Source organism: Ixodes scapularis, unplaced genomic scaffold (genome assembly GCF_016920785.2).
Source record: "Ixodes scapularis isolate PalLabHiFi unplaced genomic scaffold, ASM1692078v2 PGA_scaffold2__306_contigs__length_199485367, whole genome shotgun sequence".
Taxonomy (NCBI): domain Eukaryota; kingdom Metazoa; phylum Arthropoda; class Arachnida; order Ixodida; family Ixodidae; genus Ixodes; species Ixodes scapularis.
The window spans coordinates 123,451,359-123,479,228 of record NW_024609857.1 but is presented as its reverse complement, the minus strand read 5'-3'; the positions used below and the strand labels follow the sequence as shown (position 1 = coordinate 123,479,228).

Below are 27,870 nucleotides of genomic sequence, written 5' to 3'. Positions count from 1 at the left end.
AATTTACTTCCGAAGGAGACAATGACATTTCCTTGAATGACCCCTTGGACGACCTGGAATGGGAATCATCAGATGTCGATGAGGAGGAAGGTTCGTTTCACGAGGAAGATTTAGAACAGCTGCTGAACGAAGGTGGGGAAGGCGAGGTCTCGCCCAGTTTGGCCAGCAAACTGGCAGACTGGGCACTTAATGCGAACACACCTGCATCGCACTTGACGCGATTGCTCAAGCTGCTTCGGCCCTACCACCCTGACCTCCCCAGTGATGCTCGGACACTCCTGAAGACCTTACGAAACACCGAGGTTGTCCGAATGGGGAGTGGTTTTTACCACTATTTTGGTATAACTCCTGGATTGATGGCTGAAGTTTCAGCTGGGTGCCTACCTGCGGAGTGCTCCACACTCTCTCTCTCCGTCAATGTGGATGGACTTCCCATCTCTAGAAGTTCGCGGAAGCAGTTTTGGCCGATTCTTGTCTCAGTCAAGGAAAGTGGTGGACAGACCCCTTTTCTTGCTGCTCTCTATGAAGGAGACTCCAAACCTGAAGATGTGGATATCTTCATGAAAGATTTCATAGAAGAGATGGCAACATTGTTGGCCCAGGGCATCCGTCTGAGCAGCAAGGTGTATGAAGTAAGGCTTCGTGCCTTTGTCTGCGATGCCCCGGCCAGGGCATACCTCAAGAGCATCAAGGGACACATGGCATACTTTGGATGTGAGAAATGCACTCAAAAAGGAAAGCATGATGGCAAGAGAATAACGTTCCCAGATGTCGATGCCCCACTGCGCACCGACGAAGAATTTAGAGATCGGGTGAATCTCGACCATCACCATGGCACTTCACCACTTTTGACACTGGGTGTTGGTCTGATCAGCATGTTTCCACTTGACTATATGCACTTAGTCTGTCTAGGTGTCATGAAGAAACTGCTCGTTCAGTACTGGACATCATCAACACCATCCGCTTGTAAGCTGCCCATCAGATCCCAGCTTGAGATCTCGGAACGACTGCTAGCATTCCAGGCACACACTCCTTGCGAGTTCAACCGCAAGCCACACTCGCTGAATGAGCGAGAGCACTGGAAAGCAGCCGAGTTCCGCAGTTTTCTGCTCTACTTTGGACCAGCACTTCTCCGAAAACATCTGGAGAAGCAGTTCTACATGCACTTCATGAAGCTCAGCTGTGCCATGGCTATACTAGCCAGCCCCAAGTTTGCAGTCACACACTGCGATCTTGCAGAGTCCCTGTTAAGACAGTTTGTCTCTGAGGCTGGCACCCTGTACGGGAATGGAATCTATGTATACAACATCCACTCCTTGATTCACCTAGCACAGGATGTCCGGCAGCGTGGCCCTGTGGACACATTTTCAGCGTTTCCTTTTGAAAACGTCCTTGGGAAGCTGAAGAAGTTGGTGAGGGGGCCTGCTTTGGCTCTACAACAAGTGATCAAGCGGAAGTCGGAGCTCGTCTCCGCCTCCTCGCCGAGTTCTGCAAAACAAAGCCCAGCTAAGCTGAAGCAACACCGTGATGGACCAGCACCTCTAAACTTCCTGGGAAACCAATACTTCGAACACACTTTGGAGGGCACACGGCTTTCTGTCATGCCGTCCGACAGTTGTGTCCAGCTGAAGGACGGAAATGTGGTCCTCATCAGGAACTTCTTACAAGAAAATGGGGAGCACAGCATCTGTGGCCAGTTTTTCAGAGTGCTTGATAACCTGTACATCAGTGTAGTGCCCTCCTGTGAGCTTGGAATCTTCAAGGCGTCAAGTCTTTCAACAGAGTACTCGTTGTGGAGCGTGAAAGACATGAAATGCAAATGTGTCTGCTTGCCTCATGGACAGGGCTCATATGCTATTTTTTCTCTTACTCACTTGCATGTGTAACAGTATCGCTCTGCTGTATGCAGGGCCGTACCCAGAAAAAAATTTCGGGGGGGGTTTTCGGGGACAACGGCGGCCATTTTGAAAGTGTCTGTTGTCTTATTTTCGCCTATGAATCATGTGCATCGGTGGCATATAATGGAGAGTTACAGCAAACCGGAGAACCGGTCCCGGTTTGGTACCCGGTAGCCGACCGGCGCCACTGCGCGTGCGCAGAGGTGGAGATTAAAATCGGCTGGCTGCCAGTGCACCGACCAGAGCCGTACCCAGAAAAAAATTTCGGGGGGGGGGGGGGGGTCAGAACCCCCTATCCCCCACCCTGGTTACGGCCCTGGCTGTATGTTTTCTGAGTGGCAAATTTTTCAGAAATGGCTTAGAAAGTAAATAGTATACTTCTTCTTTTCAGATAATGTATCATGTTGTTAGCTTCATGGAGGATGATGATGCGTTGTCAGTAGTTCCATTAAACTGGTTAAAAGGCGACAACACAGCTTGGCCACCCTATAAAGGCACCAGGCTGAGAAAGGCTGTCAAAGATTGTGAAAAGCCCTCTGCTGGCTGGGCTTTACTCCCATGCAGAGCCATGGGATCATCTTGTAAGTCCAATAATAGAAATCAAATATTATTTCTGCACTTTGTAATTTCTATGCTAATCCCACAAACAGTCATTTGCTTGCAAGGCTTTACCTTATGTATCGTGACATGTCTTATTTTGGAGCTTTTAAGTATTTTATTCTAAGTATTTCAAGTGTTTCTACCTTTCACGTTGTATCTGAAAAGAGACTGATAAATGCAAGTAGTACCTATATTAATCTTCATCCATTTCATGCATTTCTTTTTACACTATTGAACATTCCCTCTTCTATTTCTGGTGAAAGCTTTTGTTTTTTGCATGGAATGTGTGATGCAGGGCAGGTAGTTTTATTTCTGGAAGTTTCTTCTTATTTACTCATAATTCAGAAAGTAATATTCAACGAAAAAAATCTACTCATCTACACTTTTGAGTTTTTAGGGCACAAGATCCAGATTTTGTCTGAATTTATATTGAAAAGTCATAATGCTTCTGTGCCACTTATGGAGAAAAATCAACTGCTGGTCCACATAGCTGCTTATTGGCTTTGTTATATTCTTAAGTGTCTGTTACATAATTAAGTAATGAAAATACTGCCGGATCAAGATTCTTACAAATTTTAGCTGTTCTTTTCCCTTAAAGACCGACACTCGACTTTTATCCTCTGCAGGGGAGCTAATCGTATTAGCGACCTCCTCTCCTAATCTGTGAGGGGGAGCCGTGTTGTGGAAGGGAGAGATGTGGGGAGGATATAGAAGAGAGGGAAGTACGAAAAAGTGGAAAGCGTGTAGTGCATGTTGGCCTCTAAAGGGACACTAAAGAGGTTTTTGAAGATGCTTGATATTGTTATATAGTGTAGCAGACAAAACCGCTTATTAACCCTGTGACGATAGGAATACATGCAAACTATAGTTTTCACCTCGCCTTCCTCAGTGGGAATGATGTCTTCTCGTCTACCTCCTGGAGCGTGTTCTAGTAATACTTGCGGGAGACATTTTCTTTCTCGCTCCCATGCTATTCCTAACTCCAACGATGAGAGATTAAGTAGCTAGCTAAAAAAGTCTGAAAGGCAGTCCGCACCCAGATACGGGGTTGCCGTCACTCGCCATTGACTGACAAGCGCCCTTGTCACCCTGCTGGTGCCGCTGCTGGAAAATGCACCACCCATCCCGGGACGATTTTTCCGCTCAAAAAGGGGTCTTTGATCCTATTTTTATAGGAAAATACTAAATAGGCAATGCATAATTGTAATTTTTGGATTTTTAGGAAGCTCACAGCCTGTAGATTGAGTTATCACCGCAGGTAGACAATCTCAGAAACCTCGTTATGTTTCTGAGGTCATCTATTTTTGTAAGAACTCACACTATGGGCCGTAAGCATTCCAAAAATCCCAAAATTACAATTGTGCACAGCCTATTTTCCTACTAAAAATGTGATCAAAGATTGTTGAAGTTAAAGAAAAACATAAGTGTAGATTCTAATCCTTACAGCAATTACAGGGAATAGATTAAGCCTAAACAAGTGCCTGTAAAAATATGCAAGGCATGTTGCCACATGAAGCAATCGTTACCATCACTTTTTTTTTTCTAGCTAATTAGCAGGCAACTTTTTAAACTGTCGGGCAGTTTTGAGATGCAGCTGCCAAATGGCAAATTGGCAAGGTTGCTGTTTTTGTTACTTCCTTGAGTCTGTGCGCGCAGTTACAAATATGTGGACTTGGTATCCAAATTCATTGAACCTGCTGACTGATTATGTTCCAAACTTTGAAGCCTGATTGATATCTGAATGATCCCATGCTGAGGCGCAAGCCTCAGCATGGGATTAGGGCCAAGGAATTGAGCCTACAAGAAGTAGCACAAAAAATTGGAGGCCAATGGCCAAGATGTCCAAATTTGACGGTAAATAAGTCTAAATAAATGGCCGTTTGCCAATTTTTTGGGTTCCGAAATTGAGTACCCTACTACGTTTTGCTAGACCGTCACTCACCCCAAAAGGTTAATGTGTAACAGTGAAAGAAATTTTGGTTGCTGTATGGCCCGTTACTAGATATTTCAGGCATAATTTCATGCTTTCCTTTGTCTACACTCGTAAGTCACTGAGCCGTCGGAAGCTTAATTGCTGCCAAAATAGTTGTTTTGCTTTTGACTTGTAGCCTCGATACCATGTTCTACGCAGTAAAGGAGCTGGATGAAGGCTACAGTTGGACATCCCAGTTCCACCAAGGCCAAAATGGCTGTTGTTTCGAAGCTCTTGGTTCTTCTCATGTTTGTGTTTTCTGAGTACATCTGCGAAAAGAACAAATTTTGGCCACTCTCCTCGAGTGCTTTGAATGCGAGTGTTTTCTGCTGATAGGCTTATACTTAGTTTCATCTGTGTGCGAACGAAATAAAAACTAGAAGCGCGATCTAAACGCTCTGTGTGTTCTCTTTCCGCTCGAGCGCGCATGTGGACAGGAATGCGAAAAACACTGAGCTTGTACTATTAACTTTGGCTTCGCTCGCAGATAAGCTGAAACAAAGTAGTAAAGTGAGCTTGGTCGGCTAAACTGTATACCATATTTCCTGGACTAGAAGTCGCACCCTCCTATTTTGAGACGTTTTCACGGAAATGGTTGTATAAACTAGCACTGTTCTAAAAGATTCACTTGTTCCGGCTGTATCGGTGATAACAGCGGCCTGCAGTAGTGCATTGCAGGCCACTGTAGTTGCCAGCGATGCGCATTCAGCGGGTGTGGGAGTCAGTCACCACAGCGTCGCTGCAAGCGGTGGCCCACGTACGCAGCAGCACACATCTTCCAATTTCGCAGTATTAGCCCCGAGAAGTTCGCGTGGCGCCCCCTTACGGCGAGCCGGGGTGACGTCACGGCGAGGAGAGAATTTTTCCCCGACTTGCCCCGCTCGTCCTGTGGAGGCTGGGACAACGCTAGCTGTCGGCGCGCTCGTTTCTATTTTTTTCTTTTTGCGCGTTTTTTGTCGGAAGTGTAAATTTTTATATCCGCCTTTATTTAGGTATGGCCTGTAGCTACAGGCGAAACTTCAAGCAACATTTTAAGCATGGTTGACGGGGCAGGCAACGCATGAATCGCAGCTGGTATATAAAAATAAAGAAGCATGGCCACAATTGCAGGAGCATCATGAACTATAGATTTACATCTCGCACAATAAAAGCTGCTGAGGGTCTGAATGAATTGGCAGGTTATGTGTACTATTTTTTTATTTTTTTGTATCTGCTTTTTTACACAATCGCCGAAGCAGAAAAACTGCATGCTGCTCGAGCAACATGCTAAATACAGTCTGGACCATGGGGAGAGAGTCACAAGTAAGACAGCCCAAGTGCAGGGGCAAAGTAAAAAAAAAAACAAGGAACATTTATTATATACATTGCTCGCATTTGACCTTTGCTGGATTCGGACAGTATTTCAATGGACTACGCGGGTGGTATGTGTGGACTTGTTTATATCAACCCTCAACTAATGTATAACAAACGTAAGCGAAGGTGTCTAGCTCGCTATTAGTCCCTTAAGCCCTAAAATTGATATTTTACTTAAATCGAATTGTCCTGAAGTTAAAATACCAGAAGCTTTTCTCACGCAGACTGTCGCCCTTCACAGGTTCCACATTTTCTGCTACTAGTGCTGCATCTACCACTGGACAAACGTTCGAATGCTTGCTTTTACTCCTGTTTTCCTCTGCTGTCAGAGGAAGCTTTTGGGCACCTGCAACAGTGTCTCTCTTAATTAAAAATGACAATTCAGACTAAACGGTGTATTATCCGAATACCCAAGACTGGAATAAAGAATGTCACGAAAAAAGTATAAACATTCAGAATTACGGCACTATTCCTGTACATATTTTAGGCAGTTCAATACATATCATACAGGCAACTGGGGGCAATTTGGCCGTTTTTGCTGCTACCATAAAACTAATTTCCAGTAATTGTGCATCTTCTAAGAAATATGCCTGCATACATGTATAAACTATGTAATTAATTCATGAAGAATCTACATTTATGTAAAACAACCCTGTTCCACGAGAACTTCAAAGCTAATCAGACACAGGGCCTTTAAAATATCTGCGAACCAGTGCATGCAGAGTGACAGCGCAGAGTCGGGTTCGCGAGCTAAATTGCCGACCACCCAAAGGCCGATGATATAAATGCCACTTCAAATGCCTTGAAAGCGGGATGTAATATCGTCCTAAATCATGAACATGCAAGGAACAGAATTTCAGCGTCTGAAACACTTGCGCCACCGCTTCACCGACCCCTCGCAAGATTGCCTTGTGTCGTGTGGACGGATGGGAAGGTTCATCGGCGGAATTGCCTCCGCCGATTGCTTTCGGGATTTGTAACCCAATTTTAAAAGTAAAAGGGACAAGCAAACTTAAAAAAATGTATGGAAGCACGTCAATATCGGCCTAACTCAACGTCTTGTACACCAGGTGAACGAAGTCCAGCTCCTCGAAGACCTTGCGGCACACAATGCCAAACCAGGAAACCGGTGCTGGGATGCGAGCCGATGCAAGATCGCGGAGCGGAGTCCTCCCCCTGACGTCACGGTACACCTCACCCAATCAGGGCGCGGCGACCGCAGCGACGCTTGTGTTCGCTCTCGGGGCTAATAGCTTTTCCGTGCTTTCCGAGCCTCGTCTGTCACCGCGAAGCGTCATAAATGGGTTGTCTGCATGGTTTAACCCGCATCCCAATAATGCACGTGCGACGAAACGTCCTTACAGTGTACTGCCGCCTACAAATGAGCTTACTCGCTAAAACGTCATTCACAAAGACATCCATTCGCTCAAATGATTCCTCTTCGCTTAAGTGTAATTCGCTAAAACGTCATTGGCTCATAGGACCCCCTTGTGGGTACCATCTATGCTCGTCAGCTCAAGAAAAAGAGCTATCGCTGTCAATGCTTGTTTTGCGTGTAATTCATGTGCCACACAAGCTAGTTCTTACCAGATCTAGTTGTCACAGAAAACAATTCCTTTTGCGTTTGAAGCGTGTACATTTCAAGAACATAACAAATAGCTGTCTTTGAAAGAACATACAATTATCTTATTTTATCACATAAAGGCGTACGCTAGTAACGCGAATCGAGGAGCCAAACTTTTTCTACTACGATCATGATTGCATTTGACATTTCTGGTGATTTATTTTTACTGCAAGATCTCTCTGAGATGCGTGGCAAATATTCACTGTTTACAGTTTATCAGAAGAGCCGTACATGCTGGCTTAGAATGTTAAAACGTAAAGAGTTTTCTAATTTAAAAAAAATTCCCGAACTCTTGGCCGCTAGGCACAGCATCGCTATCATCGCGGCGTCCCAACTTGTAACTGTGAAGTGACCGTGTACTACCGTGCTGCAGGGCTCTCTGCAGCAGATCAGGCGCCCACCCATACACCGCCAGTGTCACAACTTTCGCAATGTGACACTTCCGGTGTGGTAAACACACCAGTCGTAGATACGTCCAGGCACGGTACCCAAAAAGAGCAAGTGTGTTCTCCTTGTTTGGCATGATGAATGTCAGACTCTAAATAATATGCAAATAAACAATTTTGTGAAAAGATTACCCTCGCTCTCTACAATTTCTGCCCTATATTTCGCACAACGAGGTGCAAGTGCTCAAGTCCGGTACAAACGAAAAAGGATTTTGCTTTTTTTTTTACCGTTACCAGGACTAGGATGATTCCTGCAAGATGCCGTGACATCACTGCAGCTTTTCTACTAGGAGGAATGCTGGACAAACGCCCCAGTGACGTCACAGCATCTGGCAGGAATCATCCTAGTTCTGGCACAAGTAAAAGGAAAAAAGTAATATCCTTTTTGGCTTGAACCAGGCTTTAGAGTGATAAACCTGAACCACACTTTTGACTCGGAAATTCCCCTGCTGGCCACCACGAAGTTGGCCACTTTTTGACGAAATACCATGTTACCTTTCCAAATCCAGGGGATGTATGTAAGCCTACGCAGATCTTTTTATCGGAATTGCCGTATTAATTATCCTCAATTACTTTTTAAGACTGCGAGCCTCGCTGATTAGTCGTTAGGTTTTGTTGAAATGCAAAAAGGTTTTGTTGAAATGCAAAAAAACAGGCAGTCTCGCAGAGCTACTGCAAAGCTCTGTGTGTTTCTTTTTTGATGCAAAACTATATATCTGCGTAAAAAACAAACAAGGACGGCGTATTTTGTAGGTCAATCGCAGATCAGTAAAGAATGTCCTGTGCCTAATATCTTTATAATGCAATTAGATGCAAAGGTGCAAGCAAGCTGGACAATGACGAAAATAATCCCTGGAGAAGGGAGACAAAGAACAAACATAAATCCCCAAACACAGCTAGGTAAATGTGATCACAATGGCAGTTGTGCTAACCACCTTACACCGAGTATTTTTTTATTTTATTGCATTTTTTATTTTAGTTTTGGTTTTCGATTTCTTCTGTAACGTGCCTCTATTTATGAACACCTATTTTTTTGAAAAAAAAAATATGTTAGAATTGTGCAAATAGAGGCTAATACCGCTTCTGTGACTTGCGACACGTCTTCCCTGTGCCACGGAAAACCCAATCAAGTGGCGCATGGCAACCAAAGCTGTGTAATTTCCAGCATTTCTGAAGTAGTGGTGTCGCATGCGCGTTTCGCAGCGCGTTTTGCAGCGCGTTACTTTAAAAAATATAGAAACTGTATTTTTTGGGCTGCTTCTGGGTCTTACAGATTAGAAATGCAAAAAAGTCTGAGTTCCTTTTCAGATTTTAAAAATACTCAGTGTTTCAAATATGATACATTGGGCAGTATGGGAACTTTATTTATGAAAATCATAAACCCAGTTGCATTCTTTGTTGAGGCATGGATAGACACTTGCAGCATGTAACGAAACTAAACTTTTCATGAGGTGAGCAGTTCTTGCATTGCTGCCTCTTCTCAAACATCAAAGGAAGGTAACCTACACCGTCCTTGCAGACATCAATCTCCGTAGTTCTGCTCGCACCTGCGCGTTCCCTTCCCTTGGGTGTGGGGCATGGTAGAGATGGTCTCCCTCCCACATTCTTCTCTGCTTTCAACAGACTGTCCGCCACACCTGCAGTGAACACACGAAGCTTCACTGGCTTCATGTAAAGTTGCTTAGAGTGCCGTCTGTGCAAATTCCACACATTCACTACTGCAATCATGACTGTGTGTTAGAAGATGTATAAATACCATCTTCCTGACTTGATGCAGTACTTGTACTAAGAAACCAGATAATTATGAAGACCAGTTCCCCCATAAAACTGTTGTATGCTCCAATGATCTGGGAGCGTGAAATCTCGATATGTTTCTTTCTCTTTTCTGTCCCACTGCCTCACGGTTATAACAGGTTCGACAGACAAGTAGTTACACACGAGTGAAACCTCGCAGTGTTGACACGGTAGTTAAACGTACGTCTCCCTTTTTTTTCTGAGCTCCTTCTCGGTCACGAGTTTACAGTCTTGCAGTATATTTTTTACACAATGTTCCTACGTAATAAATGCCTTTCTTTTGCAGCTCAGCCGCCAAGTCAATGCTGATGAAAAAGTTGTCTGCTGCAACTTTAAAGTTTTTGTTTTCTGGAATGAGTGACCACATTTGTAAGACTGTTCCGCCTCCAAGACAGTGTTCATGCTTCTTTTTGCCCTGTCCCTCGTACACCCCAAATTGTTTTTTTTTAATGCACACTGTTGGTGCGTGTTGTTGGTGTGTTAAAACAATTTTTTTAGTACAATGAGAGCCTCCGTAACCTATTTAACAGTGCGATGCTGCGGCGGCTCCTCGCACGGGTTGTTTTCTGGGCTCCAGCGTCGCCGCAAAGGCTGACGTGACGAGGCATACAACGGTTTATGCATACCACATAGTACCCAAAACACGAGTTCACCACAGACAAAAGCAGACCCGAGGTGGTTCTCTGCCGTCTAAGGATTGGCCATACGCAACTAGCGTTTTGTGGCGAAGGTTCCCCAGACTGAGCATTGCCATTGCCATCTAACCATACATCATATTTTGCTTGAATACAATGCGTATGGCCCAGAACGCTGTGCCCATTTTTTGCAGCTATCCAAGGAGCATACCCCATTTACATCTGATGATTTTACTTGACGACAAACCTTTGTTTTTCTAATTTTTTCAATGCAGTCGGCAGTTTCAAACACAATTTAACAACTAAAATTTGGACTACAACTACACAGTGTACAGAGGTATGTGACCCTCCTCAAGGTTCATATGCTGCTTGTGGAAGCAGCACTATCTATAAATTAAGGGCTAAACGGTATTTTGGGTGATTTTAGCCGTCTCAAAATCTCCAGCACTCTTGGAGCAAAATCGAAGGATTACATTAAGTACTTCGTAACAATGCACCTACCAAAAAACCGTCTCCCCAGTGCTTTCCTGCAATTGAGGCTTGTGTAAGTAAATTTGCCCCACTAAATGATAGGCGGGAAAATGTTGCATGAAATGAACAAAAGTTTACTGCACCAACTGGAGCCATGGTTGTAGAGGTTACAACTGCACTCAAATGTAAGCTATCACTAAAGTGGTTTTTATTGCAATGAACCCGTTCCTCTGGTGTTCACGAGAGCAAGGTTCATGATAAGTTGTAAAATGCTGAGCAAGGAACAATTTCAATTTAGAGAATACATGTCCTTTTGATCCAATTCAAAAGTTGATAAAATTCAGGGGACTATACTTTTAAATAATGTTATTCTGTTCCAATTTTAACATGCATAAAAGTTCAATTCACACTACAGTAGAACTTCCTTGATACGTTTTTAGGGGACCTCGTAAATGAATGCATGATCAGAGAAAATGGAACCGTCAATAATGCTCTTTGGTGGAGGGGGTCAGTTATTTAGGACAGAAAGCAATTACCAATTTTTCTTCCTGCAGACTTTAATTGCTAGGAAATTAATACATTACATATACCCCTATAGAAAATTAACAAGACTGCCATTCGTGGAAGCAACCGCAGGGAAAAGGTATGAACTGGGAACAAATCAACAAGCGGTAGGGTGAAGACTTGGGCGAGTTCGTTTTGCACATTGAAGAGTTGAAAACAGAGTGAACAAGACGAAGGGCAAGAGGAGTTGTAGGAAGACAGCGCTGACTCTGAACTGGACTCTATTGAAAAGCAACACATAAAAAATCATTGTGAATCAGTACGAAGCAATTCTTATCTTGTCATGCACTATTACTGTCATACACATGCCCCCGGAGCGCCAGTTCTTTATCAAACGGAGTGATTGAAGGCACACTTACGCACACGTCATTTCTACGTAGAGATATGTGGTAGGCCTCGACAATGTCCTCCCTTGTTTGCTGTCTATACTTCCCCAGTATGACCGTGTCTTATAACATTGGTCCACATCCACATCTGTCACAGTGAATAGCAAAATTTCCCAAGGGCAATGGCTTCACGGGGAGCGCGTGCTGCCTTAGCCTATCATTTATACATCGCCTTATCTGGCCGATGTACACTCTCTTGCATGACAGGGGTATCTGATAAACAACACCCCCTGCACTCTACAAACTTTTTGCCATGTTTCTTTGTACATGCTCTGTTTACCACAATCTGTTCTCGCACATAACCTTCCCAACTTCGATGGGGCTGAAAACACTTTGGGATGTTGTGTCTCTGCGCCACTTTCTTCAGCCTATGAGTCACCTTGTGTATCTACAGTAGAACCACTGGCCTTACTTCAGGTTTTTTTACTACCATACTTGTCCAGATGTTTCAGTGTGTTAATAAGACCCTCAGCCACTTCCGTGAGAAGGCTGTGCGGATACCCCCTTAGTTAGACTTTCTACTTGGATTGAAAAACTACACCTCATCTCATGTGGGCATTATTTAACTACCCATGAGGCTGTTTTCAGGCAGGTTACAGCGATGCCCCTCTTCACCACCTTGGAGTAACTAATTTAATGGCAGCACTCCCCTCTTACTCCTGGGACGGTAAGACCAGCACAAATGGTCTTTAACGGTAAGACCAGCACAAATGGTTTTTAACGGTAGGACCAGCACAAATGGTTTTTCTTCAATAAATCAATGAAGGTGAGCTGTACATTCATTATCTTGTTATAGTTCTGCAGATATGCAGCACATTTTTGTTTGGACTTACCAGCCACAGGACCAATAACTGCATCGTCTGGCACGTCATCGTTTCTCTCTATGCTACAAGAGACCTCGTTTGAGCAAGCCAGCTGTGGTGACAGCTGTGATGCTAGGTGTGGTGCATCTAATAGTAAAATAAATAGTGTCATAAGGCTGGTCATCATCATGTGGAAGTTTCCTGGGGAAGTACTGTTATAACTTCCATTAATTTGACTTTATCTGGAACTAGAAATTTCTTAGAATTATCTAGATGATTGACATTAAGGGTGGTAAAATGAGCCACAAGAAGCTATATTTTATTGCCCACAGATATCTGATCGTTAGCTGCCAAACATGCACCTGAAACCATGCTCTGGAGTGCGTTTCAAATTGGGAAAAAACAGCCAACGAAATATGTTCTTAAGCATTACTCCCATTCTATGCACGTTGAGTTCGATGACCGAAGTCCGCAACCTGGGTCTCAAGTTTAGAGCGCAGTGCGGCAGTCCGTTCACGAGGCTCGGTTCATTTGCGTTACTGCACATCGCAAGGCTGTCCCCCGTACCATACTTTTCCCTCCTTTACGTCAAACCAAACTCCCATTGCACACCAGGGTTGGTAAGAAACAAGCACATGGAACCCTATATTTTTTAGAAGGTTAGGTGAACTGTTGCTGACTTTCAATCATCTTCGCTCTAGAAATTGAAATAGTTGAAGCAGCGGAAGCACACTTGACAAACTAAGAGCAAGGTGGTGGTGTCAGTTTTCCATTGTTAGGAGACTTATAGTTTTTAAGCGATAGCTTTATAGTGTCAGCCAATCTCAAGAGACTCGTGGACGTGAATCATGTAAGCAGAGCCGACAGGCAGAGGGAGCCATGTCACCACCACCGACCATTCTGGAAATTCAAATGCCTTTTCTGTCAGCAAAGTTTTCAGATTAAGAGAATTCACTACACTGCTTTCTTCAGTAGCTTATGCAGTAGTACTGTAGCACACATAAGTGTGTTTGATAAAAAGTTTTAGTGGCTGCTATCATCTGCTTGAAAATGCTATTACTCACACCTTTGCCCCCTTTGCTCCATTAGCCAAATATTTGAAGGGCTATGTGCAAAAGCAGCGTAAGCAAAAGCAGTGAGCTATACATAATATTCACTATATATATCTACCTTTAACAGGCGGGGCCATGAGAGAGAACACTTGGGATGCTTGTGAAGTAGATGCTGTAGGCATAGTAGCGGGCAGCTTCCTTGCTGCCCTCACAGATGACGATGGCACCTTTGTGCTGTTAGCTGTCACTCCTGTACAATAAAAATACAATGCACGGGAAAATAAGAAAACTTACAAGGAAAATTATTTTAATACAGGAAATCTTACCAATCCAGTAGACATTTGTCGGGCGACGGTTTGTATGCTGTGACCGCTCTAGCTTCTCCTCCAGACGCCTGATTGTCCTGTTTGCTCTCCGGAGCCCACTCTTCAGATACTGCTTGTCGTCACCACTTGAATCGGTGTCCGAATGGCTACGCCGAGGAGCACGGCTGGGACTTTTTGGTGGCAACAGCTCCCCCCTTCGACGGTCCCAGGCTATTTTCTTTTTCTGCCTCACTTCTTTGGCAGTCGGAGCTGCCTGATTAGCAGGCCTCTGATTTTTTCCAGGCCCTGATGATTCATTTTCATGGGACCTGGGTCGCTCCACTTCTTTCTTTAATAAAAAATAAAGAAAATGTCTTGAAGAGATTACAACAAAGCAAACAACGTCAAGAACCTGTCAGCGCAGACAGAATCCTTTACAAGAATTAAGAATATAATGAAATTGTATGCAGCAGAAAAAGACGTTTTGCCGAGGTAGATGTAGGGTGACCGGTCGTCCCGTTTTGGCCGGGACAGTCCCGTTTTTGAGGTCCGCTTCTGCCGTCTTCTCTTTTATCCTAATAAAGAATCATGACGTAATGTATCATAACCAACTAGCTCAAATCATCCGCATAGAAAGAATCGTGTCCCTTTTTCGGGACACAATTCCTTTTTTTATTATATATGTGCAGACTTTTACTGCCGAGTCTTGCAGGATAAAGTCCTGCTTAGGAAACTTCAGTCTTAGGCAAAATACGCCCACACCAACGAAGGACCCGAAGCAGGACCTTCCAAATGAGTGCATGCAACTGAACCGTGAGCGTGACTCTTCCCTAGGCCCTAGGGCTTAGTGCAATATGGTAATGTTTTGAAATGAGAGCAGTTATTTCATTAAAGTTTTTCTCCCAATCTCAATCTTTAAAAGACTCCCCCCCGCTGAGATGTCCCGTTTCCTACCGTTGGGAATATGGTCACCCTAGGTGGGGGGCTTAGAGCGATAACTGGTATCCCGTTCACCAGACGAAGGTGACCCCCATTGGCTGCTGCTATGTTGTACAATTTTGACCACTACTGCACACATGACCGTACCCAATCCCGAGGCTTTTAGCCAAGATTTGCATTGCTATCGTAAAAACATAAAACTATTTTTTTCAGTACTGTTAGCCTCAGAGATCAGTGTCCAGCTCTGATCAAACTCCAAAATACAGCACCGCGGCTGACGGCATCTAGCGGAGGCATTGCGAAGCTGCCCGAGTTTGTCGTAAAAGCACATTTTGAACTTGGAACTAACTAAACATAGCTTACCCTGTGGGTACTGTTATTGAAGATCAGAATGCAAATATTTGTGTGCGGTACTTCGTTAAAATCTATACGTGAAACTATAAGGTCACGTGTTAGTGGTCAAAAATGTGCAAATGGCGGCGGCCAATTGGGGGTCACTTTCAGGTGCCAGTTTATCGCTCTAAGGCCCTCTGCCTCGTGTTTTGTTCAGCTTTAGCAAATCTGTTTCCTTAGTGCTGAACATTCTTGATACATTTTCAGCCTGTAAAAAACAAGCGAGCAATGTTAACTGATCTGGCCCTCATTTGACAATGCCGGTATTTCTGATTCATGCCATCTTATCTGCAAAGCTTGGCTGCGTGAAGTGCGTGAACGAAAATGTGCGCGGTGCCATTAGCCGCCATATCGAATTTTGTCGGCAAGCCATGAATGAGATTCAGAACAGACAGTGAAAAACTGTTTGAAAGCCAAGAAATTGGCGGTTGAAACCGATACAAACCGGGTGAATGAGCAAACGTAGGGAGCTGTGATAGCTACCGGGTACCCATGCCGATATTACCCTAACGTTCCCAACTGCGGGTGTCTGGGAAAAAAAATGAGGCCCGAAGTGACCATAGAAAGCAACAAACGTAGACTAGTCGGCGCGGGCCGACTAGTCTGCAGGCTGTAGCCAGGTGAGATGCCGTGACCTAAAGGTCGGTTCGCCGGTGTTGTGTTGCGCCCGCAACGCTATAGAAGAGACGCTCCCACTAGGAGGAACCGCCCACAAATAAAGATTTTAATATGGTGGAGTCACTATTTACAAGGGCGAAGACCTGCGCACCCTGGTGGTGCAAAAGGGTACTTTACATTGGTTCATACAAGGCCATTGCACCCTGGTGGTGCAAATAGGTACTAGCTCTATCGCTTCATACGTATACAGCAGCCGGGATATCGCTGGATATGTGAGCGTTAACTCACTGAGCTGCCGTGTAGTTTCCAGGAAACAGCTGGTTATTTCGAAACGGCAATCTCGCCAAAAACATCAGCTCTTGTAGGACAAAGCCAATAGACACGTTCGTTCTGGCCGTGATCTGAGCGGGTTCTCGAGCGATCGGCCGGATCGCTTGCCTTTTATTGATTTCACAACAATGTCAACTGTTAGCCAACAAGACATCTTGTGTCATGTGATGTTGCGTATCTTCCTCTTTTACACATCCCTACAAGCATGTTTTAGAAAGTGCATCTCGCAAATCCCTACACTAGACTCTACATAAACAAAAAAAAAAAAAATAGAACAAAAAATAGGCAAAGTATGAGCACTTTCGAAACTTTGAAACTACTTTCATATGGACACCAGGTATGGGCATTCTGGGAATGCATAGATCAACAATATTTCCCCTTCTGGTAACACGAGACTAAGGGGGGAAAACGAAAAGCACTGTCATCACGGTTGATTTTGTGCTTTTTTTGTGTATTAGAATATAATTTTCTGACTTGTTGAACAAGGGTTCATGATCTACCTAGAATATACAACAGGCCAGTCAATCAGCATATGTGGCCAGTCAACAGTTTGTGCAACTGGTGGCTGACCGACACATTGTTCCTGAAGAGGTGTTTCTGCAATATAGGTCAACAAGGAAAGAAAAGGAGGTTGGAGGACGCCCTAAGTAAAAAAATGTTGGAGCAGAATGGTAAATTATGTGAGTACTGATAAAATCGGGAAGCTGCAGTGGTGAGTAGAAAAGAAAAGCTTTGCAAAGCATTTTTACATGCCTTGCCATAAGTAAGACATGCTGTGTCCACAGGTCCTATGTCATCATGCTACGAGCAGGTTGGAAACACAATAGTTCGACGGCAAAGCCACCACATTTGGTGACATAAACATGCTTAAATGCCTTAGATCACCCATGCTGCATATGCTACTACTGAAAGTAGAGTAAAAATTGCTGCTCGTCTCTGTATATTCTGGCATCCTAATAGATGCAGAGTAGTTACCGGCACACTTTGCAGTGGGTATCCTCTCATTATTTACAGAAATATCCTGCCTGACATGAACAAATAGGATGAATAACACCTTTGATATGTCTTCGAGTACCAAGCATCTTTTTAGTGTAGTAAAGGGCAAGTTGTCACACATGAAAGCTGTGGTTACGCAAGCCACTAGGATCTCGGTTAAAATTAAATATGGAGCCTCGTAAACAAGCTATTGCTCAGTCAGAAGCATAAATCTGCTGTGTGGATGTACCACATTTCTTGGAAGACGTCACACATGATAATGAAACAGTATATATTTTTTACTGAGTTGAGTTATCCCCATCACTTCGTGAAAGTACGGCACACTCAAACTCGCAGACTACCTCACATTTACTGCCTTTTGTTCTCGTCTTGCAGCTCAAGAAAAGCAGGTTAGTAATGAGAGTTCTTGTAATTTCTTAAGTACTGTTGGCTCCTACAAGTACTGTTGCTGACATGTTATGTATGTGAAACATATATATCTGAATATAACTTATAATAAAATGCATATTTTTAAATGACTGCTTTTGAAGCTCATAGTAAATAATATATCATGATAATTATATTTTATTTCAATATATCAGTCAAGCGGTGTAGCCGAAATGTTCATTGTAATAAAGTGGGACACAAACTGAAATTGTAATTGAAACAAAGTGTGACATGGCAAAAATAATATAAAAATAATTTTTGATTTCAAGTGCGTCAGTAAGTAGTGTGTACTACCATTTCACTTTTTCCCTATAGGTTTTTTTTTTCTTGTTATTGGAGGTTCATTGTAGAAGTATCATGTGTAGTAATAATGTCCAGCAAGCAACATCCTTATGACATAGAGTTTATTTGACTAACATTCAAATCAATCTCACTGCAATCTTATAGCAATAACCTGAATAAAATTATGCGAGACCGAGGTTCGTTTCTAGTAACTTCCCGGTAATGCTATATCTAAACGTAGATATGAATAAAAACTGGCACAGCAAATATTTGAAATCATAATTTTTTACAGTTGTAACATAAATAATGAATTACAAAAATGTATTTTAATATACAAACTATGCAATCATATAAGACAAAATGACCCCTCACACAAGTGTTGAAGTGTTAAGACAAGATATGTACCAGCTGTGTTCCAAGGCAAGTAAAAATGGAGGCTCTCATCTAATTTCAACGAAGTTGACATCACATCCCACCTAAAAGGTAGTTACAAGGTGTTAACAATATTACTTGGTTTTTGCATGTCATATCTTGCTAAAAATGTATGTCTGTCTACGAGCCTTTAGAAAAATAAACAGGCCGGTACACTGCTAGACAAGGTTAGTGCGAACTATGGTGCCTGGAACACGTCTCCGACTGGTGTGTTTCCCGCGTCCAAAAAAGTGGTCCCTCGATTTCTGCCTGATGATGTCATAGACGTGTTATGCTGTCACCGGTCGCGACCCTGGTGACGTCCCAGCAGCTGTGGTGGATGTAGCAGACGCCTGTTGTGCTGTAGGTCGCTCTACACTGTGACAGTCCACGAAAGCTACAGCAGTCGGAAATCTGGACGCTAAGGACGCGTGACGACAGTGACACTTGCGTTCGCTCGTGCTTTTCGCCAGCATTTCTACGACCAACCGCCAGAATCGCGACATGCAACAGCATGACACTCCGGCTTCTGTGACGTCATTTGTTGCCACTTTGGGACCACTTTTGATGTATGGGCGGGATAGGACGCTAAACACACCAGTTGGAGACGCGCTCCAGGCACCATAGTGCGAACAAGGAATCGAGGGTTTTCCTTTCTTTCTCTTGGAATCAAAGGGTTGCTGGAGAAACCACTAGATTGCAGGAAAGTGCTCATTTGAAAAGCCAACAGACGTGGTGACATATGATGCCCGCAAATACAGTTTTGAAGTAAAATGCCCGCTAGCAGTGTCGTGCAGTGTAGAGTACCTTAACTGTCAAAAGAAAGCTCGCTTACATGTGCTGTGAATCGTCATATTTGTGTACTGAAACATGTCAAAACTAGGGGCCACAAATGCCATAGGGCCTGCATTTACTTCAGTGTGTGTAGAATCGGCAGGCAAGCAAACCATCTTTGACGCGGCAACAAAACACACTTTTCTGTGAGAGCTGAGCGGGATGAGGAGCAGGCGTGATGAGACCTGGACAGGTAACAAGGAGCACGGCTCACCGTACGGCTCCCTCTCAGAATCACGGAACTCCGTCACAACAAGGTGGATGCATCCGCCAAAAGAAACAATGTTGAAAACTTTGTACACCTTTCGGTTATCCCCCAGGACGTAGTCATCAGGTCGGGACATTCTAACGTGTACTTTCAAGTACTGTGCATAACCTGTACAGCGCTTGTTGGGACCAAGCGGTTGTCCAAGCACTTGGTGTGTGGCAGGGAGCCGAGCCAGTGCAGGACCTCATGAGGACGCATAAACCGGGAAGGACCAGGGAGCAGGAGGGGTGTCTCTTAACACTCTGTTTATATACAAATGGACAAGTTCAACATCAACTGGAGAACACATGAGAGGACACGCTAGCAGCCGCCTGCTGCTTCTTTTATAACATCACATTTCCCCATATCTCTTGCAGGGAATACCCATAGTCAATGCCTTCAACAAAACAGTGGGGTGATATTTTATAACGTTCAGGCAGGCTTCTCCCTCTCTTCCTCACACGCCGCCACTCGCGTCACACACACCGAAGGGCAGACGACCTTGGTCACAGTGTCGCCTGTCAATCTCGTCGGTCACCGGCGCCATTGAAGTTCGGATGGGGCAAAGATATAATTGACCCCACCTGCAGGCAATTTGGTTTCCGTGCGCTAAGTGGATAACCCTGTTGACGCTCGAAGCTGGGGAGAGGACGCAAAGCCCCCTATTTTGTCGAGGGCGTCCCACGGCTGCCTGGGCACCGTGCATCGAGTCCAGACAAAAGTAGGAAGGAGAGGGGCTGGAAGGTAAAGATGTCTCGATGGCACTGGCGTGTGTCGATTCGATCCTTCGTGTGAGGCCGCGTCATCCCTTCGTAAGACGCATGTTGGCGACCCCAAGGCGCCTCTCGCCCTGCTTCCGGGCACAGCTGATCGTCACCACCCGGCAACGACGCTCCATAGTGTTCACCTGTGGCGGCTGGACTTTGCAGCGAAAGATTGTCTCCTGGGGCCTTTCACAACACCAGCACAAGTGGCCCATTCTCGTGGGCACCGTGGAACTCTGTACGGATTTGCATGCATGGTCTGCCACATTGGTTTTCTCGCTGAGCCTCTTCCAGAGCTGTGCATGAGGTCTGTGACCTGATGTCAGCATGCATCTTAGCATGCCGAGGTGGTTCTCGAAGGGTAAGCAACTGAAGGACTCCAGTGCTCCTAGCCTTTGGAAGTCGTTGGCGAGGTGTGTAACTGCGTGGACATTATACACTACAGCTTCCTTGCCATACGGAGGCACTGTTTGATTGACTAAATACACCAAGAGTAACTCGGCATATGTAATCATTTGTGCAGAGCTGCTGACATATGGCAGGATCCGTAAGGCTACATGCAAGCACATGTAGTGCACCTATATGTGCACAGGCAGCACAGAATTCAGCACATGTGCTGCATGCAGGAGGAAGTACCTACACTCGGTGGCTTTCCAATGCTCGCGCTCATGCATTATGCAATGATGCCTAGAGAACTCCCTTGGCATGGAAGACTTTACAGCGTTGAGGTTTTCCGAGAGTTCCACAATCTTTGCAGAGGGCAGGCGGACACACCTGGGACCCTTTTTGTGTCAAATAGCGCAGCAGCTTTATCACTACGCCCGGATAGACACAGTTCATCGGGTCTACAGGGAACTAGACCACCATACCCGGGCCCTCCAGTTCCATAAAGGGCAAAGCACCGTTGTGGGTTTCTGGCGGTTCCATATCTCGAAAGTGATATGTTGTGTTCCGGTAGGAAATGCCACACAGACACGTTGTTTGCGAAGGGTAAGCGTCTGGAATGCCCACATGGCTGCTCTGATGGGTTGGGCCTTTTATTGGATATATGCCACATTATAGGTGGCACTAGGAGCCGTACGAACAATACATAGCACACCCTTTTTTTTCAACACAAATGAAAACGAACACCGCCAAGATGTTATGAAGGTTTAATCTCGGTATCTTGCCAGTTTCCATATGATTCGTCCTGAACATGTTGCACCTGGTCGAGCCTGACCAGTTCTTGGATCCTGGACACCTTTTTGTATGTTGCTATTGTCTTCGGTTGTTTTGGGTCTGGGTTCGTCAGGAAAGTACTCCTCTGCTGAGCAGCCGTCATCTTTAGCCCTTGGAGTACGGGGTCTGGGGTGATAGCGGTTCCTGACATACACACCGCCACTAGGAGTTTGCACTGTATAGCGCCTCGGTTCGAGTCCAACTTGTATTATCACTGCCTTTTGCCAGGTACTCTTGTGCCTTAGCCAAGCAGGCTGGTCTTTTGTGACAGCCGAGGAAGCCTGGGCATGGCAGTCTCCATACTTGTGCTGTTCCTGCTGTCTGTTTGAGAAGTTTTTTTGTGAGCTTGTGTAGGAGACATCGGTTCGAAGCTCTGAGGTAGGGCAGGGATTAATGTTCTTAGCTTCCTGCCCATCAGTAGCTCTGCTGGAGAAACAGATCCGATGCTAGGGCTGCAGCGGTAGTTGAGGAGAACCACAGCAAGATCCTTACCATCGCTGAGCGACTTAGTGAGCTTTGATTTAACAGTCTGTATTGTTCGCTCCACTTGACCATTGGATCTGGGGTACAGTGGCGATGATGGATCATGAACGATGTGCCATCCTTGCACGAATGCTCTGAATGCTGCTGAGTGAAAAGGAGGTCCCTGGTCAGAGATAAGCACGTAGGGGATTCCAAACCCCGCAAAGACGTCCTTTAGAACTGAAAAAAAAGCGCCCTTGCTGTTGTCGTCTCCATCTGTTTTACTTACACAATTTTTGAGGAGTAGTCCACAATGAGGATGTAGGTGCTCTCTTGAAAATGAAAAAAGTCCATTGCTAGTTTTTTCCATGGGCGACCTGGGAGATCTCGGTTAAGCAGTTTGGTGGGGGTTCGCCCTCCGGTTGGACTGGCAGACGTCGCAGCTTGCGATGAGAGTCTCATAGTCTTTGCTGAGAGTCGGCCAATACACACTCTGGCTTGCTACTTCGTTGCACGCTACGATGCCATGATGTGTCTGGTGCACTTTTTGAAGTATTTCGTCCTGGTGGGTGGCCGGAATGATCAACCGCTGCCTGTAGCACACAAAGCCGTCAGTGGTGTACAATTCACTTCTGATGTGAAAGTATGGTCTTGCTGCTGGCTTGACGTCCGAGATCCTTGCTGGCCATCCTTCTTTGATGTATTTGCTTAGTTGCTGAAGAACTGAATTATGATCTGTCGCTTGTTGGATCTGCTTGAGCATTGTTGGCGTCGCTTCGACAAGGCTTGACACCTAAAGACCTGGATCATGGTCTGCAGTTTCCATCGTGGATGATGGGTTTGGTGACCTCGACAATGCGTCGGCAACTGCGAGCTGCTTTCGGGGAACATAGGCGAGTTTGGTGCTGTAACCCTGGAGCCAAAACATGACCCTCTGTATTCTTGGAGACATTTTGGTTGGGTCCTTTCTCTACAATCTTACTAGAGGTTTATGGTCTGTTTCAACTGTCACAGATCGACCAAATGTGTAGTAGTGAAATCACTCACACACAGACACCACAACCAAGAGGTCCTTTTCCATTTGAGCGTAACACTGTTGAACTGAAGTTAGGGCTGCTGACGCATAGGCTATCGGTCTGCCCTCTTGTAGCAAAACCGACCCCATGCCGTAGGGACTGGCATCAGTTTAGATTGTGATTGGCTTTGCTTGATCAAAGTAGAAAAGCACAGGTGTAGTTCCCAGTTTGGTCTTGATTAAATTGAAAGTCTCAGTGTGCTGGGTTGTCCAGTGCCATGCTATATCCGTCTTGAGGAGCTCACGTAGAGGTGCTGTGGTTGGGGAGAAGTTGGGAATGAACTTTGTCAAGTAGGTTACCATCCCCAAGAACCTCTGGAGTTCTGCTTTGTTAGTGGGAGCTGACATGGCTTTGACTGCCTTCACTTTGGCTGGATCTGGGGCCAAACCTCCAGACGAGAGCTGGAGTCCAAGATATGTTATTGCTGTAGGTCCTAGCATCAGGTTGGCTTTGTTGAGTTTTAGATTGTGCTCTCTGGCTGTAGTCATGACCTTTCTCAGGTGGTCCTTATATTCTTCTGGAGTCTTGTATGCTACCAGAATGTCATCAAAGTAGAGTTTGACGATGATTTGGCATTGAAAACACCTTGTCAATTGCCTGTTGGAACAGCTCGGGAGCCGTGGCAAGCCCAAACGGTACTCAAAGAAAGCGATAGCAACCCCATGGTGTCGCAAATGTGCAAAGCCAGGAGCTTGGCTCGTTGAGAGTAAGTGGCCAAAAAGCACTCTTGGCATCAAGAACGGAAAACACAACTGAACCACTCCGGCCTGCAAAGAGCTCCTCAGAGATTGGTGGCTGGTATTGCTGTCTCTTTAGCGCTGCATTGAGATTCCTGGGATCAAGTCAGAGACGGACACTTCCATCTTTTTTCGTGATGACCACGATGAAATAAACTCATTCTGTGTGTTCCGTGACTGGGGTGCTGATGTTGCTTGACTCCATGCACTTCAACTCTGCTTTAACCTTGTTTTCCAGAGCGGTAGGCAGTCTGCAAAAAGCTGAAACGGTTGTGCGTCCTCACGTGGATGAATGTACCTCTTCATACTGTTTTGGCTATGTTGCATCAGTTGCTCGTGAGGTTTCTTCAAGCTGCTTCACTCGAGAAAGTAGGTTGAGTGCGGTGCATGCAGCAGCTCCCAAGACTGGATTGAACGGTTCGTTAACCAAAAGGAGCCTCAGGTTTGCACTCCTTGTTGTTCACCGTGCAGTGAAGCTCACATTCACTGTCTATTGGAAGCTGTTGTCCACTGTATGTCGCAACTCTTGCAGTTGTTTCTTTGCAGTCTGGTTCGTTCAACCAATGTTTGATCACTTCTATAGGAATAATGTTTACGTCAGAGCCCATGTCAAGCTTGAAAGTAAGTTTACGTACACTTACGTCAACTCTTTCGTCCCACTTTTTCGACTGCGCCGGGACCGGAGTCAGATATGCTGCCGAGGAAGAACTCTTCATGAGAGTCTTGTCGTGGATCCTCTTGCAGCAGTCCGACTCGTGGTGGAGGTGTTACGTTTGGTCGCTGCTGTTGCTTGCAAAGACTTGCGAAGTGACCAAACTTGCCGCAGCTGGAGCAGTTCTGGTCGTAAGCTGGGCACTGTCGGGACGAATGTGTCATCCCGCAGCGTTAACATTTGTGTTGAGGCGTTTTGGTTGCTTGATGACCTTGGGGAGTCCTCTTGACATCTTGTGGACACCCGAGTTGCCTTAGCGTTTTCTGACTGTACTTGTGAATGGCATTCACTTCTGGTTCCGGATCCCTCCGTGTAAGCTCTTTCACATGCTTTTTACAAATTTCCGCTGCCTTGCATGCAGAGGTGATCTTGTCCAACGAGAGATTTTGCTCCCGAAACAGGCGCTCCCTCAGAGCTGCGTCACGAATTCCGACAGCTATGCGGTCGCCTACGAGCCGATCGCACTTGTCACCGAAATCGCACCTTTGCGCCTGACGGCGAAGCTCGGTCACGAAGTCGTCAATTGTTTGTCCTGGCGCCTGAACCATTTAGTTGAAGAGTGCCGCCGCTTGGATGACGTTCTTGTACGGTTAGTAGAGTTCGTCAAACTTCTCCAGTATGTACTTGGCTGGATCTTAAGTGTCTTCCGCCGTCGCTCCCACTGGTTGCGGGGGAAACGTAGTCGCAATGCGTTGTGCCTGTGGGCCAAGCACATGGAGCAACAAAAGCCTTCCGTGCTGGTTTAGGCTTAGCCTTGTATTTGCAGGCTGCCTCGTATATCCTGAAGGATTCTCACCAGTCTTCTCGCGCTGTTTAAGGGTCGTCGCCTTGCTCGAAGTGCGCCAGAGGTTAAATAAACACACTTGCCATGATTTTAGGTCGCGGGGGCCACTTCCGACACCATGATATGTTGTGTCTGGTGGCTGCTCTGATGGGGCTGGCCTTTTATTCGATATATGGACATTATAGGTCAGGCTAGGAGCCATACAAACAATGCATAACAAAAAGGAGGCATCAGGCCGAAGTAGAGCGTCGCCTCTCAGGTAAGTCATCCTCCTTCTCCAGCACCCTTTCTGAGTGTACTTATCGCATCCGAAATAGCTATTGTGGGCCTTCACTTTCCTTCTGAAGCTCCTTGCCGGCATGTAGCCACCACTGAATGTAGTAGAACAGAAACGGTTTCCCCGCTGCACTGTGCGCCTAATTGGAGCAATTCCTTGAGTTGAGAAATGGCATTTCGAAGGAAGACATTGATGTCATCAGGCTTGTTGAGGTCGCAGTAAATGCCGATGGGGAGGGGTGCTGTGTCCTTTATGTCCAATGACATCCACGGAATTGGCCAAACGTGCTTCGATGAGCCAGAGAGCAGAGGCAGGCAGTCGATGTTGATGCTGAGGTGCATAACATTTGAATCTTTGCCGTCGGCAAATCCAGAGCGCAGTCATATCTGGATCCAATTTTAGCATCCAATATGAATGTACTCGCCCAAGCCGCACTGATGGGTTTCTGTGACTTTAAGAGTGCACAGCAGTGTCCTGGTGTCAGTCGGTAGCTTTGGAAATTTTGGTGCAAAAAACACAGGACGATCGTTCAAGACAACGTGTTTGATGGTATGCTTCACTACCCATATTCTTAAGCGCTCCCGATCAGAAGTATCAGTGCTTGGGCTCTCGTTGCTTTGCAGTGCACCCTGCGCAGAGGTTGAAGCGGCTGACGTTGAAGCTGAGGCTGAAGCGGTGAAGCTCATTATCTCGAAGTGCCCGTCAGGCGGAACTGCCTATGAAGGGTTCACCACAGACTCTCCTGGCTGTTGTGTAATCCAGGAAGTGCCATTCCTGGCTGTTCCGCTCCTTAACCTTTTCAGGCCCAAATTTCAGCAATTAGCTATAAAAATGGTCACACCTAATTTTAATTCTGAGTCCTTAGTAGCAGGTGGGTCAAAACCGTCACAAAAATTGAATTTGGTGTTATTGTTGTCATTTTATTGAGTCCATTTGGCATCGTTGGTACCCCCTGTACCTCAAAGTTCACATCAGAGCTGACTGGTAACCATCTACTTGACATGGAATGCTCTAAAGCAGTTTTTGTCTTTGTTTAGACACACATGCATATTGCATTTTTCACAGAGTATGCGAAAGTATGACACCACACAGAGCTTGCACCTTCGTTTCTTCTCGGAGTGCACAAGCCAGTGGCCAATTATATCCAAACGCACGTCTATAACTGGCCTCGGCTGTGCGTTGCCTTTCTTGGTCTTGGGAGGAGGCGTCTTAATAGAGGAAGGCCGGCCACGTTTCCTTAGATCTGCTGTTCCTGCCTTGAGAAGTGCCTGTACAATCTGCATTCAGAATTCCACAAGTGGCTGATGCTGTGTGCCAGCTTGAGAGCAGTGCCTTCGGTAGAGAAGCCAGGAGCTGACAATCCAAATGTCAATCACGTGGACCACGATGCAAAGATGGTACCTTCTACCTCGTATGTCGCACTGGTAGAGCTCCACCAGCATGTCGCATAAGTCCTTGCCCCCCCATGAATTGGTTGTATTCAGCAACGATTGCGGGCCGTTCATCAATCACCTCTCAACTTGGCCTCCACCTCTCAACTTGGCCTGTTGTGGCTACTCCAACATATGATGATACCAGGTGCACTGGCTTGTTGTCATACCACTTTACAGCAGCGACATTGTACTTTGGTTCAGTGGTTACATCAAGGTTTTTGCAACCTTCTTTCTTAAAGGCCGCATCGTTCTTGAATGAGCAGTTAGGGAGGCGGTTGGGCCAGACCACACCAACAGAGATGTGCACTGAAAAAGAGTCCCCTCTCTTTCAGTGCACATACAAGTTCATACGATGTGAACCATTTGTCAAAGGACACCTTGAAGCCCTTGCTTGGGGGCAGCGAGTCTGTAAGCTCGTGGACAATGTCCCAACTGATCGCAAGGTCAGACGGCTGGATGATTGTTCCTTTACCTGCATACACTTCAAACACATAGATGAAACCGCTGGCACCAGCTCGGGCAAACACCTTGATTCCCCACTGATGGGGCTCGAATCAAAAGATTCAAGAAAAGTAACAAAGAAGTTTCCTTGCTTTGCACCCTTGAACTTTGTTATCCATTCTTCGCGCTCCAATGAGGTGGCAGGCGAAATTAAGTAATTATAACTACACTACTCAGCACTCGCAGCAATAGAACATGACTTGTTGAATCTCTACTGTAACCATGCAACAGATGTCGTGCGTGCCATCGGTATAATTGGAGCCATGTGTGCATAAAGATCATATGCGGACGCCATCTTTGTTTGCCCAGTGTGCACAGATGGTTTCAACGATTCCCGCTGACATTAGCGGAAAAAAAAGTTTACACGCGATATTTAAGAAATCGATTACAGCATGATGCAAAACAGAAAAAAATGCTTCCGCTTTCAATTTTTATGTACAAATTGTCCTCATTTTGATATTTAAAAAAGTATGGACAAGTGATCCGATTAGATCCGATAGCGATACCCGATATAATGCATGCGCAAA

At 45.4% G+C, this 27,870-nt stretch overlaps 1 pseudogene; it reads right to left on the bottom strand.

Moving 5' to 3' along the window:
- Positions 1 to 18,872: 18,872 nt before the first annotated feature.
- LOC115311889 lies at positions 18,873 to 27,652 on the bottom strand (annotated as a pseudogene).
- Positions 27,653 to 27,870: the final 218 nt, after the last annotated feature.